The following is an 18198-nucleotide window of genomic DNA, read 5'->3' on the forward strand; positions in this document are numbered from 1 at the left end:
TCTAACGGCGGTATCGGGTAGAATTCCACCGTGTCCAAAACTTAAACACTATATAAACGTGTTTAGGACTTCATTTGAAGCCTTTGGTCAAATTATCACTAAACTCTTACAACCTCTCTCCTCAAGCTAGAATTAAGGTCCGAATCTCAAGTTTAAGACTTCAAATCTTTAAGGTAACCTCCCTAGCATGTTATTAAGCATCTTTAACCCTCAAATTGATGAAATAATTGAGTTTTAGGTCCAAGAACATGAGTTTACGGCCAAGGAACAAGCTTGGGCCACAAACTCCATTTAATGGGGTTTTAAGCCCTTAAACTCCTTCCTAAACTCAATTGGACTTTAGATATGGCTATGGGACTTCAAGATATGGACTTAGAACATTTAAAACTATGATTTTGAGCCATTTAAAGGAGTTTATGGCCAAGGCATAAGCTTGGGCCGTAAACTCAAGTAAAAGGGGTTTTTCATGCCCTAAAACCCTTCCAAATCACTCCTATGGCTTAGATATGAATTGTAGGACCTTGGTTTTAGCATTTGGACACTTGAAACATGAATTTTGTGGGAGTTATGTGAGTTTACGGCCAAGGATAGTGCTTGGGCCGTAAACTCCCCAAAATGTGACATAAACCCAATTCTAAAGTGTTAGAAAGCCATCCAACACCACCAAAAGACTTGGAATAAATCAAGGGACCAACCAAAAATGCTTTAAGGGTCTAAAACACATCATTTGTGGGACTTATAAGGGTTTATGGCCAAGGCTTGTTCTTGGGCCGTAAACTCCAAAACTTTTGGTGTTAGAATGCAAACTAAACACCCCTAAAGCCTTTAGATGAATTTTAAAAGCCCTTCTATGCAAGTTTTAGACCTTGAAACACTTTGTATGACCCTACATTAGAGTTTACGGCCATGAGGAGGGTCTCATGGGCCGTAAACTCCATAACACCCCTCAAATGTCACATAAAAATCATACTAGGTCTTGGAATAATCTTATGAATCACATGTGATTTGTTTTAACAACATTTGACACCCATTTCATGGAAATTAAGGAGTTTACGGCCAGGAGCCTATACTGGGCCGTAAACTCCCATAAAATAAGCATTTTGATGATTCAAATTCAGTCCAAGTGTTCCAAGACAATTTAGAAAATCCATTCTAGCAACCTCTAGGTCCATTTGAGCCCTTAAACCCTCAAAACCACACCAACATGAGTTTATGGCCGTAAACTCATGTGTGAGTGTGTTTCATAGTTGTAAACTCATTTAGATGTTTACTTATGGAGAGTAAACTCATGTCCCAAGTCCCTAGTGCCATTACAAGTCCGAAGATGTCACCCGGGTCACTCCAAACGCTCGTTTTGAGGTGTTTAACCTCATTGGAGTGTAATGTTCCATATGATTAGTGACTGTATCTCTAATTGTATATATATGGACATTATATCATTTTACATAGGGTCATCGCGAGTAATCAAACCCCGAACCGACGTCTAGCATTCAAAACCGACACATTTCCGAGTCCGGTGAGTTCATACCCCTACCCTTTTTCACTGTTTTCAGGGGGGAACACAAGCAAAGTACAAGGGAATTCTTGTACTCATAACATGTTTTCAAATGTGTGTTTCATATTCTTATGCTTTTATAACTGATAACTACAACTGATAACAGATCGAACATACAGATCACGTAACTTATATTTGTGAAATAAGTCTTTAAACTAGTATGTTTTACATGTATTTCACAAATGGTTTTCCACATTTTATCAGTTAAAAGCATGACATTAAAACATTTGAATATAATACCTGTACACTGTTTTGTCCTCGGTAACACTCCACGCACATACGCGAGTGGAGGACTTTCATATTATTACTAGTAAATTTGTTATTCCGGTACGATTGGAGACACGTCCTCGGAGAACACTTCACCTGGATTACGCGAGTGGAGGACTACACCCATAACCAGAATCTCTGGTATTTAGAGAGCGTGACTTGAGTGTATAGATCTATACGGGGCTGACTACCCCACACCTGGCTGCTAGCTACAGCCGAACCGAAATGGTTCAAGGGTGACGAAAGTCATAAGTATGTGGACGACTTATTGCCACATGTGGACTACTTATTGCCACAGGTTTCAGTCCATTGTATGGTTATGGAACTCGCAATTAGGATAACAGAGATTTACTTACAGTAATAATGGATTTCTTTACACATCGTTTACATCGTTTACATCTTTTACATCTTTTACTTACTGTAACTAACATTCAGGAAGGTACGGGACCTTCCTGAGGAAAACATGGAATCTAATCACGATTACATCTTTTACATCTTTCACATCGTTTACATAAGATACATACATGCAGGAAAGCATGGGGCTTTCCTGGGTAACACTTACCTAACTAGAAAGAGTCACAGAATGGATAACATTACATCTTTTACAATTAGGAACATACAATAAGGAAAGTATGGGACTTTCCTGGTAACACATGATAAGTAAACAGAACAGTTTAACCAGTCAGATAATCAACTATACATTTTCACATGAGCGAACATGTTTTCAGTGTACAAACTTACTATACTTTCCATTTGTGAAACAATAACCAACTTTTAAGAAAATACGGGATTTTCTTGGTGTACATAACATTTCAGAAACAGAAAGGAAACCGATACATTTTCGTAAAACAAAACCGCTTATGAACTCACCAGCTTTATGCTGATTTTCAAACCGCTTGTGTTCTCAGGTCAGCGTTAGAACAGGTACCTGAAGATCCTTTTGCATGAAGACGGTGTACATGAAGACCCGTTACATTTTGTCTATATATACTATGTATCACAACTGTACAAACTTTACTTTTGAAACAACTGTAAAACTGTTATTATGTAATGTAATGCTTGTTTTACTTTGCTTACTATGTACATTGGATTTGATACTCAACACGGTAGTCAACCCCGGGAATGTATTCCGCCTTCGGTTTTCGGGGTGTGACACTACTATTGCAGGTTGTCTCTTAATCCCATGTCATCTTAGTCAAGTTGCAGCAGCTTTAGCCATGCTACCTATGATGCATATAGTTTGATTGGGTCAAGTTGGAAAGCCTGGTGAGACACATAAGGTTTTCAATCCCACAATATTATTATGATAATAATCTGCAACTGTCAAACCTTCAAAAACAACTATTACCATACAATATATATATAATCTAATGAAGATATCTATAAGCCACTGCAACCATTCATACTCATCCTATTTGATTCTCATAAATCCTAGTCAATGATCATCTGGAAGAAACAGCTTACCTGATGAATCATTTAGAATAATGGTTGACTAGACAACTATTGTATTCCTTAGCCAATATAAGTCATAAAGGCACCCAAGCCTTCTGAGTATTTGATAAACATGGTATCTTATTTCATCTATGTTTGTGGGTTATAAGACACACTCGGAATGTAATTCACAATACTCTCTCGAATGGTCAAGTGTTGTCATCTTAGTCAGATAGATGACCATACATATCTCATGGTTATCTGATACATACCTACCATTTCTAGTCGTCTAGAAAGAGTAGGACTAATACGCATCGCTTTAATCTCACACCATACCCTGAATGAAACTACCCAATATCCAACTTAATTAAACTAATCACCCTTTTATGTCTTTAGTGTATAAATATGCCAAACTACAATATATGTAGTCATCTTTCAATAAGTATTCCTTGGTAATGCAATATCATTATAACACAGGGTATGACTAAGTATTCCTTTAACTTAATTTGAATTAAATATCGTTGATAAACCTTAGTTTGTAACTAGACCCGTTTACTATTCATTATAAATAAAGTCTTCACAATACTAACGTGATATAGAGTATTTGTATACTATTATCCAACTTAATTAGATCTAAAAATCCTTTATATGTCTCAATTTAAAAACTTAGACAGGATTACAATCCTTGTAATCATCTTCCAAAACTAAGATTGTTTAAACAACACTATCGCAATTTATTGTATATATTTAACACAGTATCAGGTATTTAATATACACTAATGTTTTAAGTAATAATAATTGTATTAAGTTTATCATGTAATAATACCATTTTAACAAACACACACATACACACACACACACACACACACACACACACACATATATATATATATATATATATATATATATATATATATATATATATATAAAACAGTGCAAGTTATCAAATATATATTTAACAAATATTCCTGATAATAAGCATTTAATGTATATACAAACTTTCAATACATATTTAATATTTTTTTATAAAAACATTATGTTAATATCATGTTCATGAAAGTAACTATTATCACACCCCCAAACCGAGATGGCAGAAACATTCAGGGGTGAAGGACATCATGTATAGTATCATAACAATGCACAATAGTAAAACAAGTAGCAACATCCCTTGCATGAATAAAATATTTATTTCATGTGTGGTCTTTGTAAAGTAGTATGACACCAAAAATGTATAACAAAGTAAAAGAAAATTCTGAACATGCTTCGTCTTCTCTAAAACCTGCTCGTGTACCTGTCTACTGGTTTCCTAAGAATACAAGTTATTTTAAAAGAGAGTATCAACATTTAATTTGGTGAGTGGATAAGTATTTTAGTGCTAAATGTTTACGTTTGTTTTATGAAAATGTTTGTATTTGTTTAGTAAAATGTTTGTATCTTTCTGTTAAATCCTATATTTTATGCATTAAATGAAATGTAGTCTTCAACCAAGATTCAACTGTTTGCATGGTCTGTTTTCTTGAAAATTGTGTAAAATGTATGTTTGTACTTGAAATTGCATAAATGTATGTTTTACATATGTGTAAAACTATCTTTTATTGAAAAAAGTATGCATTTCTCATCCGAGAATATCACTGTATGAATGTAATGAAAAAAATGAAGATTCATAGTAGTATTGTATAAAATACACTACTGATGCATTAACTATCTTGAAAACTAACTAGTTAATTAAGGTTAAAATGTGATTTGGTTATAACCATGCTCAATAGAACAGTATAAAACACAACGTTCTTCAGACGTCAAAATTGGTCTCACATTTGTCACCCTTAGACCTGCAGGTCCCATTGTAGCTAGCAACAAGGTGCGGGATGGTCAATCCTGTATAGAAGTCTCAAAAACACAAGTAGAAGTCTCAAACACAGTAATATAACACCGATTAGAATGTACATGTACAATCATGCAATGCCTTTCGTTTTCAAACATGAACAACTTGAAAAAAAAACATTTAACTTAACACCATAAGCGTAAAGCGTAGTGTGTTCCCCAATATACCACATATTCTATCACAAATACAATGCATACAACAAAAAATATGATGATGTTATCTTGCACACCAACTGTAGGCTCTCAACCATTATATAACTCTAGAATATCATCCTACATACAAACTATAGGACCTTAGACATCATACACACTATAGTCTTCCAAGCAACATACATATTATATACCATTAGCCGTCATACCAACCTGTAACATCTGGATTGTGGGTATGATATTTAAATATTTATTTTTGGTATTTTTGGAGGGACCCGACGAGTTGGTGCCTTAACTTGTCGAGTAGGGTCGGGATCCTTTGACGTGTTTAGCGATCGGACTTGGCGAGTCGGGTATCTAACTCTGCGAGTCGGTGCTGGCGAAGCAAACCCTAATTTCCCGGGTTTTGAGCCTATTTAAAGGCCATTATGGCCTACATTTGCAGCCACTACACCCCTAAGAAACCCTAGAGAGTAGTGAGAGAGCTTGTAGAGCAAGAGGAGGGCTAATTCATCATTCTTTGGTGTGTTTTTGCAAAGGGAAGGTAGGATTTCGAGCTAGACTGACTTGTAGGACACAAATCTACCATCATTTCGTTCAGAGCTGCTATGGGAGGTGTGGATTCATGTCTATCTTCATTTGAGTAATATATTTCATGAATCTAGGGTTTCTTTTCTTCATTTTTGGTAGAGATCTAGTGTTTGTGATGTCCCCTTGTGACAATATTATCAGATTTGGACCTTGAGAAGTCCAGAGAGACCCTATTCTTCAGCTTTATTAGACTCAATGAGTCGCACTGGGTTGCCCGCGATTCGTGACCATTGATTACCCGACGAGTTAGGTGAGTGACTCAGTGAGTCGAGTGAGACCTTGGGAAGAAATCTGGGTACGCGTATGGACTCGCCGAGTAGTCCCATGAACTCGACGATTCTGGTCAGTGTGGACTGTTGACTTCAATTAACTTTTAGGGTTTAGTCAACCGGTGGACCTTTGGACCAATAGAGGGGTAGAATGGTCTTTTACCTTTCTAGAATTTATATTAAGAGTCTTATTTAGCCTTTGAGAGCCATTATTGATTTAGAGTAATTTATTTATGTGATTAGGCGGAGGCTAGATCAGTATTCCGAGTTTGAGACTGTTTGAGATTTCCCGAGGTGAGCCTTCTCACTATATTTTACCTAGAGTAGTAAGTAGAGTTATGTGACAGAGTATCTTGTATGCTTTTGTATGATGTGATTTCTATGTGATTTGTGCTATGTAGGATTCAGATTTCACAGAGTTAGGACCGGAAGGTCCACAGAGTTAGGACCAGAGGGTCCACAGAGTTATCGGACTGGAGGGTCCGACCGAGACATATTGACCAGAGGGTCATACAGAGTTATAGCCTCGAGTGGCTAATATGTGTTGTATGTGGTATTTTGGGGAACTCACTAAGCATTTATGCTTACCATGTTATGTGTTATGTGTTTCAAGTACTAGCGAGGATCACGGGAAGGCGCTGACATGATTTGTACACACTGGCAGAAAATTATGTTTCTTTTTAGATTATGGGATATGTTTATTTGTGATGACAGTTGATAACATGGCATTTAGAAATAAAATATGATTTTTATTGAGTTGGAAAATGAAAATTTGTTTTGGAAATTCTCTTCGTTACACAACCAAACAGATGTTTTTACTAATATCAATGAATCTCATTATGAATGCATAGTCATAGATAGTTGAAATTTAGATAGTCAATCAAAAAAATGATCTTACCCTAATTTATTCTCGTCTCTTCATTTAAAATATAGCCTAAAGCAAATTCCATGGTTATAATACCATTTGGTGTAGAGTTGCATCTTGAAACGACCCAAAAATACGACCCAAAAATTTCGTTTTTCAATATAATCAAAACCATAATATGAGTATCATAACATTGAAAAACATACGCGATGTATCCCAAATCATAATAGAATACTGTACGGAAAATTGTATCATACTATATCAAATCCAAAACAACTAAAACCATCCCCAGGATAAAAGCTAAGCTGTGGTGTGTGTGATGCCGTCACCCCGAGCTCTTCCCGTTGCTTACGGAAGTACCTGAAACCAAAACTGAAACTGTAAGCACGAAGCTTAGTGATCTCCCCCAAACTACCACATACCATACAATAACATATAAACACATATTGGGCCTTGCCCACTGCATCGGGCCGAAGCCCGGAAACTGCATCGGACCGAAGTCCGGAACTGACCGGGACCTTGTCCCCTGCATCGGACCGAAGTCCGGAACCGACTGCATCGGACCAATGTCCGGAACTAACTGCATCGGACCGAAGTCCGGAACCGACTGCATCGGACCAATGTCCGGAACTAACTGCATCGGACCGAAGTCCGGAACTGACTGACTGAACATGGCATAGCATAACACATCAACTAGCATAAACACATATACGACATACTACATCGGGCCGTAGCCCGGAACACATAATACATAACGCATAAAACATAGCACACAAATCCTGTTCGAGCCACGAAGGCATCGAACATACTAGCTACTGCATCGGACCTAAATCCGGAAACCACTGCTAACTGAACGGGTCGGCATTGTGGCCTTAGACCCGTTCCTACTGGAAGGAAACTCACCTCGTAAGCTGGCTGTTGAGTGTGTGGCTCGGGAAGCTAACGGCTGCTGCTCCTGAATCTCCTCGGCTACAAGTCCATAAACACACTCAATCAAATACTAAACACTGCACTTGGGGTAAAATGACTCTTTTACCCTTGGTCAAAGTTACTCTCATTTGGACTGACTCGCCGAGTTGGGCCACCCAACTCGCCGAGTCCTACTCTCACTTTTCACTCTTACTCGCTGCTACTAGTCGAGTCTGGCATCGACTCGACGAGTACCCTCTTGATCCAAGAACTCGGACAATCTTCATCCGACTCGCCGAGCCGGATGAACAAACTCGACGAGTTGTTCTTGATCTTAAGGAGATTGCCTTGGACTCGCCGAGTTGTATGAACGACTCGCCGAGTCCCTCCATCACTGAGTCTACCCTCAACTCGCTAAGTCCACTCTCTAACTCACTGGATCCACTCGACATTGGTAAAACTGAAGGAATCGGGAACTCGCGACCCAACTCGCCGAGTCGTTCTTCCCGACTCGCCGAGTTGCCGCCATGCAACTGATTTTTACTCGATTTTTTTTTGAATCCACCACATACAATTGATAGATCTGAGTCCAATAAGCTGATTTACCACGTAAAGTTCCCAACTTTACGTGTACAACCTCATGAATAAGGGAAATAAGGCTAAAAGATGCACAAAATGGGTAGATCTATGGTTAATATGCAAAGTAACTCCAAAAAGACAGTAGATCTGGGCTCTACAACACCCCATCATTCAGATCCAAAGATATTTCGACTTATTAAGACCTTCATGCAAGCATAAGGCTTGGAACAAGCATCAACTAGCCCTTAGGAGAGCTCTAATGGAAGTTTGAAGCATATAACAAGAAGGAAACTCCGAAAATACCTCAATTAACTCAGATTTGCCCTTGGATCTTTGCACTACAGCTCTTCTCCTTGCTTCTTTCTTCTTCTCCTTCTTCAAACCTTCACAAAATGGCACAAAACACTTAGCTCACACAAGGGAGGATTAGGGTTCTTTCTCACAGTGTTCTCAGGGTGAGGGAGGCGAGAATGGGGGCTATAAGGTGGTTTAAATAGTGGGCAACCCGGGGATTTAGGGTTTCACCCAGACGGATGGACTCGCCGAGTCAGGGATATGGACTCGCCGAGTCCCCGGCTCACGCGTGCTCGAAGTCGCGACCCTACTCGGCGAGTCAGGCTAGAACTCGCCGAGTCCCTCTTGAAAACTTACAACAATTACTAATGAATTAACGTACCGGGAACGGGTCGTTACAATTCTCCCCCACTTGTCTCAGACTTCGTCCTCGAAGTTTGCTACGGTTGGATCTGCAAAAATTTCCGGGTAGTGCGCTCTCATCTCCTCCTCAGCCTCCCACGTCCATTCAGACCCCTTCCGGTGCTGCCACTGCACCTTTACTAGCTGAATTACCTTGTTCCTCAAGGTATTGATCTTCCGTTCCAGAATCGCGACCGGTCTCTCAATATAATTCAGGCCGCTATCAACCTGGATATCCTCTAAGGGAACGACTGCCGTCTCATCCACCAAACACTTCCTTAACTGCGACACGTGGAATGTGTTGTGTATCTGACTAAGCTCCTCAGGAAGATCTAACCGATAAGCAACCCGGCCCACCCGGGCCAAAACCCTGAAAGGACCAATAAATCTGGGGCCCAACTTGCCCCTCTTCCGGAACCTGATGACACCTTTCCAAGGTGAGACTTTCAGAAGAACCATATCTCCCACTTGGAACTCCAAGTCCAAATGCCTCCTGTCGGCGTAGCTCTTCTGTCGACTCTGCGCAGTCTGCAGCCTACTATGGACCTGCTGGATCAACTCCGTCGTCTTGAGCACCACTTCGGTGCTCCCTATGACTCGCTGACCGACCTCGCCCCAACAAATCGGGGTCCTGCACTTCCTGCCATATAACATCTCAAAAGGAGGTCGATCAATGCTCGCATGATAACTGTTGTTATACGAGAATTCCGCTAACGGAAGATACGTATCCCAACTGCCCCCAAAATCTAGAACACATGCCCTAAGCATGTCCTCGAGAGTCTGAATCATCCTCTCGCTCTGCCCGTCTGTCTGAGGATGAAAAGCGGTGCTGAAATGGAGACGAGTACCCATCTCGTCGTGGAACCGCTTCCAGAATCTGGACGTGAATCGAATATCTCGGTCCGACACCACCGATACCGGCACCCCATGACGTGCCACAATCTCCCGCACATAGATATCGGCTAACTTTTCCGCCGATATACTCTCCTGAATCGGAATAAAATGGGCACTCTTCGTCAACCGATCCACTACTACCCATATCGAGTCCACTCCACGTGCGGTCCTGGGGAGTTTGGTGACAAAATCCATAGTGATATCCTCCCATTTCCACACGGGAATGTCTAACGGCTGCATCTTGCCGTGAGGTCTCTAATGCTCCGCTTTGACCTTCCGACAGGTCAAACATCTCTCAACGTACCAGGCGACGTCTCGCTTCATGCAGGGCCACCAATAATCAGGTTGAAGATCTCGATACATCTTCGTCGCTCCTGGGTGGATAGAAAATCGAGACTTATGAGCCTCGTCCATCAATACTTGTCGTACCCCACCCCAGTACGGTACCCATATCCTACCATGAAGCGTCAACAAACCCCGACTGTCGTAGTCAAATGAAGCTACTCGGCCCACTATCCTCTCACACTTCTGCCTCTCCTCCTTGAGGCCCTCCATCTGAGCCTCCTTGATCCGCTCCAACAACGGAGTGATCACTGTCATCCTCATACACAGACCTCTGATAGGGGCCGTCGACACTTTGGGGCTCAGGGCGTCGGCCACCACATTGGCCTTCCCTGGATGATAAAGGATCTCACAGTCATAGTCCTTCAGCACGTCTAACCATCTCCTCTGCCTCATGTTCAAACTCGGCTGATCCATAAGATATCGCAAACTCTTGTGATCCGTGTATATAGTACAGCGGACCCCATAAAGGTAATGTCTCCAAATCTTGAGGGCAAACACAACTGCCCCCAGCTCCAAATCGTGGGTAGGATAATTAGCCTCGTGAGGCTTCAACTGTCTCGAGGCATAAGCTACCACATGGCCTCGCTGCATCAATACTGCTCCCATACCTGTGATCGAAGCATCACAATAGACTACGAAATCCTCTACTCCCTCTGGCAAGGTAAGGATCGGAGCCTCGCACAATCTCTGCCTGAGAGTCTCGAACGCCGCCTGCTGCTCAGGCCCCCAACGAAAAACCACCGACTTCTTGGTTAGTCGGGTGAGCGGCACTGCTATCTTGGAGAAGTCCTGAATAAATCTCCGATAATACCCTGCCAACCCCAGGAAGCTCCGAATCTCAGATGGAGACCTCGGGACCTCCCACTGCATCACGGCCTCAATCTTGGCCGGATCTACCAAAATACCCTTCTAGTTGACGAGATGACCAAGAAACTGCACCTCGCGCAACTAGAACTCACACTTGGAGAACTTTGCGAAAAGTCTCTCCCTCCTCAAAGTCTCCAACACCTCCCGCAGGTGCTCCTTGTGCTGCCCCTGTGTCTTGGAATATACCAAGATGTCATCTATGAATACTATCACCGACCGATCCAGCATCGGTCTGCACACGCGGTTCATGAGATCCATGAACGCGGCTGGGGCATTGGTGAGCCCAAATGGCATCACCACGAACTCATAATGACCATACCGGGTCCTGAAAGCAGTCTTCTGTACATCCTCATCTCTAACCCTCATCTGATGATAACCGGAGCGTAGATCGATCTTGGAGAACCAAGACGCTCCCTGAAGCTGATCAAACAAATCATCTATCCTCGGAAGTGGGTAACGGTTCTTCACCGTTACTTTGTTTAACTCCCGATAATCAATGCACATACGATGCGACCCATCCTTCTTCCTCACAAATAAGATCGGCGCTCCCCAAGGCGAACTGCTCGGCCAAATGAAACCCTTGTCTAACAGCTCCTGAAGCTGTGTAGACAACTCCTGCATCTCAGGGGGAGCAAGTCGATACGGCGCTTTGGCTATCGGAGCCGCACCAGGAGCTAGGTCGATCCTGAACTCAACCTGCCTCTCAGGAGGTATCCCCGGCAAATCCTTGGGAAACACATTCGGGTAATCACAAACAATAGGAACATCGTCAGTCGTCGTCTTGCCCTTCTCCCGGGCATCCAAGACGTAAGCTACAAAACCGGCGCAACCCTGCTGAACATAGCGCCTCGCCCTTGCGGCGGAACAAAAGATCGGTCCTTGTTGGGGCCTCTCACCCTGAATCACTATCTCTCCCCCACTGGGAGTGCGAACCCTCACTAACTGAAGCTCACAATCAATCACCGCCCCATTGGGGCTTAGCCAATCCATGCCCACAATAACTTTATTCCCTCGCAAGGGAATAGGAACCAGGTCCACTGAAAACTGCTCATCAAATATCTGAAGGGAACACCCTCTATGTACTCTGCCGACCCTCACAGTCCTATCATCTACTATCTCAACCTCTAGTGGACAATCCAGCTCCCCTGGAGCTCTGCTAAATCTCTTGCTAAGCGCAAGTGATACAAATGATCGGGTAGCCCCCGAATCGAACAATACCAAAGCAGAAATGCCGTTCACAGAGAACGACCCTAAATAAAACATACCCACATAAGTAATACTCAACCGATATAATAACAATTAAAGATGGAGGAAAGATACATACCCGTCACCACATCAGGAGTCGCTCGCGCCTCCTCTGCTGTCATCTGAAATGCCCTGCTCTTCGCCACTGGCGCATCAACTCGGCCCTGCCGGCCATCCGTAATCCTCAAGGTGGCAGGGGCAGGTGCAAACACCTTCCCTGCTGCAGCTAAACTGGGACACTGGGACTTTTTATGTCCCCTCTGATTGCACTGAAAGCAAATCAGATCTGGTGCTGTAACCGTAGTAGCAGGGGCCGTACAATCCCTACTCAAATGCCCAGTCCGACCGCACTTGTAGCAGCCGGAACTCCCTGCCTTGCACGCCCCCTCGTGCAGTCTCCCACACTTGCCACACCGACCGTGGCTCTGCTGACCCCTAGACCTGTGATCTGAAACCTTGGGCTTTTTGCCCATACTGCCTGAACCCGAAACCGCCTCCGGTTTCCTCTTCTTCTCCATCTCGAGATCAATCTCCCTCTCCCTGGCTCTAGCAATCATGTCATCCAGCGTTTTACAACTGGACCAGCTCACAAACATGCGGATGTCACTCTGCAACATCTCATGATAACAGGCCTTCTTCATCTCCTCATCAGCTGCATACTGTGGAATAAGAAGAGCCCTCTCCCTGAACTTGGCGGTGATCTCCGCCACTGTCTCGGTAGTCTGGGTAAGGTCCTGGAACTCCCTAGCTAACTGTTGCACCTCAATGACTGGTGCAAACTCCGCCCTGAACCTGGTAGAGAAATCAGCCCAGGTCATGGCATCCAATGCCGCATCATCCCCGATGGCATGTCCGACCTCCTCCCACCAATCCCGTGCCCTGTCCTTCAGAAGACAGGACGCCAATCTGACCTTGTCCCCCTCGGGACACCTGCTAGTGTAGAAAGCGTTGGCCACATCCGCCAACCATCTGGTACTCGCTATGGGGTCCCGCGCCCCATGATAGTCTGGAGCTCCGCATGCCCTGAACTCCCTGAACGTAAGTGTGCGCGACCCCATCATGGCCGCCATCTCAGCACGGAAAGTACTCAATCTCTCATCCATCAGCTCTAAAATACCCTCCTTGATCGAACCGAAGATCACAAGGGTCTGCTCCAGTATGATGTGGGTAACCTCAGAAGAAAGGAACTCTCTGGTCTGCTCATTCATCTGCCCGACCTCCGGGCCTGATCCCGATCCGGATCCCCCTCCGGCATCTGAGCTGCCGACTGCTGGTCTCGGACGCAAAACTACCATTCTGAGACATATCATAACAACATCAGAACACTGAAATATCTCAAGGGATCATGATACTACTACTAGCTTCCTGGTCTTGTCTTGGCCTTCCTTGATTCGAGTACGGATCCTCTGCTTTCAGTAGTACGGGCCCATACTACCTTCCACATCTATCCGTACTTTCCTCAAGAACTGCCTTGACTCCACCAAGTCACTTCTACTACTTCCATTCTCTGCTACTCTCCTCCTAGGCTTGCCCTAGGGAAACCTCAAGCTCAACACGATTGGTCCTCAGCTGCTGTAGGTCTCCTCATAATGCCAGCTAGCCACCACCTAAACACCATCACATGTGATGAGGATCAGATAATCCTCCAAGTAAAAGATCCGTCCCTACAAAGGATGGACTCAAACAAGAGCTGCGCAATAGGGCCAGTTCCAGCACTCTGGGATTATTCAAACCTGATTACATGTGGTGTGACGTGTTCACCTAATGGCTAACTCCCATCACTCAGAACCCCACAAAGCACGAAGCAAGCAACATTCGGACAAGGGAACCAGACTCAAGCAAAACTATCCTCGTAACAAGAAACGGCACTAGCATAGGATGCTAAGATCATACTATCAGGCATAACCTAAACAGGCTATCCTACTGCTGTCTACTCAATTCTAGGATGCAATGCCCATAAAGCTGTAACACATAAGCAGGCACATAAGGCATTCTCCTAGATCCTTAGCCCTATACTAGCATGCTGTTCTACTGAAACTGAAACCGAACAATTAACTTGTATGGGTAATTTGGGAGTACTTACTTGAGCTCGGCTGACCGCATGCACACACCTCTATCTTGTTAAAAACAATTCTTTCTTTCTAAGTGCTTTCAAAATTCTTTTTGTAAAACATTTTTATTTTACTAAAATCTTTTATTTCCCTTAGTTTGAGTTCAGATACACCCGGAAGTGTACCCGAATCCCTCAAACCAGGGCTCTGATACCAACTTGAAACGACCCAAAAATACGCCCCAAAAATTTCGTTTTTCAATATAATCAAAACCATAATATGAGTATCATAACATAGAAAAACATACGCGATGTATCCCAAATCATAATAGAATACTGTGCGGAAAATTGTATCATACTATATCAAATCCAAAACAACTAAAACCATCCCCAGGATAAAAGCTAAGCTGTGGTGTGTGCGATGCCGTCACCCCGAGCTCTTCCCTTTGCTTGCGGAAGTACCTGAAACCAAAACTGAAACTGTAAGCACGAAGCTTAGTGAGCTCCCCCAAACTACCACATACCATACAATAACATATAAACACATATTGGGTCTTGCCCACTGCATCGGGCCGAAGCCCGGAAACTGCATCGGACCGAAGTCCGGAACTGACCGGGACCTTGTCCCCTGCATCGGACCGAAGTCCGGAACTAACTGCATCGGACCGAAGTCCGGAACTGACTGGGACCTTGTCCCCTGCATCGGACCGAAGTCCGGAACTAACTGCATCGGACCGAAGTCCGGAACTAACTGCATCGGACCAATGTCCGGAACTAACTGCATCGGACCGAAGTCCGGAACCGACTGCATCGGACCAATGTCCGGAACTAACTGCATCGGACCGAAGTCCGGAACTGACTGACTGAACATGGCATAGCATAACACATCAACTAGCATAAACACATATACGACATACTACATCGGGCCGTAGCCCGGAACACATAATACTTAACGCATAAAACATAGCACACAAATCCTGTTCGAGCCACGAAGGCATCGAACATACTAGCTACTGCATCGGACCTAAATCCGGAAACCACTGCTAACTGAACGGGCCGGCATTGTGGCCTTAGACCCGTTCCTACTGGAAGGAAACTCACCTCGTAAGCTGACTGCTGAGTGTGTGGCTCGGGAAGCTAACGGCTGCTGCTCCTGAATCTCCTCGGCTACAAGTCCATAAACACACTCAATCAAATACTAAAGACTGCACTTGGGGTAAAATGACTCTTTTACCCTTGGTCAAAGTTACTCTCATTTGGACTGACTCAACGAGTTGTGCCACCCAACTCGCCGAGTCCTACTCTCACTTTTCACTCTTACTCGCTGCTACTCGTCGAGTCTGGCATCGACTCGACGAGTACCCTCTTGATCCAAGAACTCGGACAATCTTCATCCGACTCGCCAAGCTGGATGAACAAACTCGACGAGTTGTTCTTGATCTTAAGGAGATTGCCTTGGACTCGCCGAGTTGTATGAACAACTCGCCGAGTCCCTCCATCACTGAGTCTACCCTCAACTCGCTGAGTCCACTCTCTAACTCACTGGATCCACTCGATACTGGTAAAACTGAAGGAATCGGGAACTCGCGACCCAACTCGCCGAGTCGTTCTTCCCGACTCGCCGAGTTGCCGCCATGCAACTGATTTTTACTCGATTTTGTTTGAATCCACCACATACAATTGATAGATCTGAGTCCAATAAGCTGATTTACCACGTAAAGTTTCCAACTTTACGTGTACAACCTCATGAATAAGGGAAATAAGGCTAAAAGATGCACAAAATGGGTAGATCTATGGTTAATATGCAAAGTAACTCCAAAAAGACAGTAGATCTGGGCTCTACAACACCCCATCATTCAGATCCAAAGATATTTCAACTTATTAAGACCTTCATGCAAGCATAAGGCTTGGAACAAGCATCAACTAGCTCTTAGGAGAGCTCTAATGGAAGTTTGAAGCATATAACAAGAAGGAAACTCTGAAAATACCTCAATTAACTCAGATTTGCCCTTGGATCTTTGCACTACAGCTCTTCTCCTTGCTTCTTTCTTCTTCTCCTTCTTCAAACCTTCACAAAATGGCACAAAACACTTAGCTCACACAAGGGAGGATTAGGGTTCTTTCTCACAGTGTTCTCAGGGTGAGGGAGGCGAGAATGGGGGCTATAAGGTGGTTTAAATAGTGGGCAACCCAGGGATTTAGGGTTTCACCCAGACGGATGGACTCGCCGAGTCAGGGATATGGACTCGCCGAGTCCCCGGCTCACGCGTGCTCGAAGTCGCGACCCTACTCGGCGAGTCAGGCTAGAACTCGCCGAGTCCCTCTTGAAAACTTACAACAATTACTAATGAATTAACGTATCGGGAACGGGTCGTTACATTTGTATGATGTGATTTCTATGTGATTTGTGCTATGTAGGATTCAGATTTCACAGAGTTAGGACCGGAAGGTCCACAGAGTTAGGACCAGAGGGTCCACAGAGTTATCGGACTGGAGGGTCCGACCGAGACATATTGACCAGAGGGTCATACAGAGTTATAGCCTCGAGTGGCTAATATGTGTTGTATGTGGTATTTTGGGGAACTCACTAAGCATTTATGCTTACCATGTTATGTGTTATGTGTTTCAGGTACTAGCGAGGATCACGGGAAGGCGCTGACATGATTTGTACACACTGGCAGAAAATTATGTTTCTTTTTAGATTATGGGATATGTTTATTTGTGATGACAGTTGATAACATGGGATTTAGAAATAAAATATGATTTTTATTGAGTTGGAAAATGAAAATTTGTTTTGGAAATTCTCTTCGTTACACAACCAAACAAATGTTTTTACTAATATCAATGAATCTCATTATGAATGCATAGTCATAGATAGTTGAAATTTAGATAGTCAATCAAAAAAATGATCTTACCCTAATTTCTTCTCGTCTCTTCATTTAAAATATAGCCTAAAGCGAATTCCATGGTTATAATACCATTTGGTGTAGAGTTGCATAAAGATGCCTAAAAGTTTCCCAAGGATCTAGTGAAGTACGAAGGAGCTATAAACCTTGGATCACATCTTCAAACTTGATACCCATTCCTACAAGTTGTTTAATAACTCCTTAAAAATAATTCAAATGCCCACTAATAGGAGTTTCATCATGGTACATCAAACCAATCAACTGTTTAATCAAGAACAATTTATCGTTCCAGGTTTTTTGAGCATACAACTGCTTAAGCTTTTTCCACAAAGTACGAGCATGAGTCTCCATGCTAATATTGTTTAAAACATTATCATCAACATGTTGTTGAATTTACCCACAAACTTTCTATGAAAAATATTCCATTCTTCATCTTTTTATCACTAGGTTTATCCACACTAAATACAGGCAAATAATAATCATTCATATAAAGAAGATCTTCCATCTTGACTTTCCAATAATTAGAATCATTCAAATTGGCAAGCCTACTTGTATTAGCTTCCATTGTTCAAACAAGTAACCTCATAACAAGAACCCAAGCTCTAATAACAATCTGATGGGAATAACATAGCTACATTAGTAAATAACAATGCAGAATAAAACTTTGTTTGACTAAACGTCTCTCGTCTTGAATGAAT

This window comes from Lactuca saligna, chromosome 8 (genome assembly GCF_052625555.1).
Source record: "Lactuca saligna cultivar CGN05327 chromosome 8, ASM5262555v1, whole genome shotgun sequence".
Taxonomy (NCBI): Eukaryota; Viridiplantae; Streptophyta; class Magnoliopsida; order Asterales; family Asteraceae; genus Lactuca; species Lactuca saligna.